Genomic DNA, 911 nt, shown 5'->3' with positions numbered 1-911 from the left:
ACCTTGGAGAGCACAGCACAGGAGGCCACCGCTCCAAGGACCCTGGTCTTAGAACTCTTCTCTGTTATTGGTTTACTGTAAATAAAATATGTACAAAAATAATGTGTTTTGCAAAAAGTTAAAATAACACTGATACATATGAGCAGAAATGAAAGTTGCCTTGATTTCTGTTTCCCACAGATACACAAATTGCTAACCACTTAATTTTGCCAACTCCCAGACATTTCCTGTACACACACAAAGGTACCCACTCCTGTCTGCCTCTATGCATAACATAGTTTAAAAAGGAAACATTGTAATAGTGACCTGAAGCCTGCTTTTTTCTTTCTACTTGGCAATTGTACATCTTTCAATATTGTCATGTCAGCTTCATTCTTATCACGCATTTGGATTACATCAGTATTTCATCTTTGGTGGAACACTAAAAAATGTTTATTTTTAAAAATTGTGGTAGGATGTCCATAACATACAATTTATCATTTTAACCATTTTAAAGTGTACAGTGCAGAGGTGTTAAGTACATTCCCATGGTCTGTTCTCAGAACTTTCTTCATCTTGCAAAGGTGAAACTCCATTAAATAATAATCCCACATTCTCCCCAACTTCTGGCAACCACTATTCTACTTTTTTTTTTATTGTTGAGGATTCATTGAGGGTACACAGAACCAGGTTACACTGATTGCTTTTGTTAGATAAGGACCTTTTTATATCTGTGTCCTGCCCCCAAAAGATGTGTCACACCCCTTGAACCCCTACCCCCTCCCTCCTTTCCTTTCTCAGCTCTCCTTGTCCCCCACGCCCCACTGTGTACTAGGACCTTAAATGTCTTCATATAAGAATTGAGTACATAGGATTCTTATTTCTCCATTCTTGTGTTGCTTTACTAAGAATAATGTGTTCCACTTCTGTCC

This window comes from Otolemur garnettii, unplaced genomic scaffold (genome assembly GCF_000181295.1).
Source record: "Otolemur garnettii isolate 467f Iridium unplaced genomic scaffold, OtoGar3 scaffold00114, whole genome shotgun sequence".
Taxonomy (NCBI): Eukaryota; Metazoa; Chordata; class Mammalia; order Primates; family Galagidae; genus Otolemur; species Otolemur garnettii.
The sequence above is the reverse complement of the archived record's forward strand: the minus strand, read 5'-3'. Positions refer to the sequence as shown.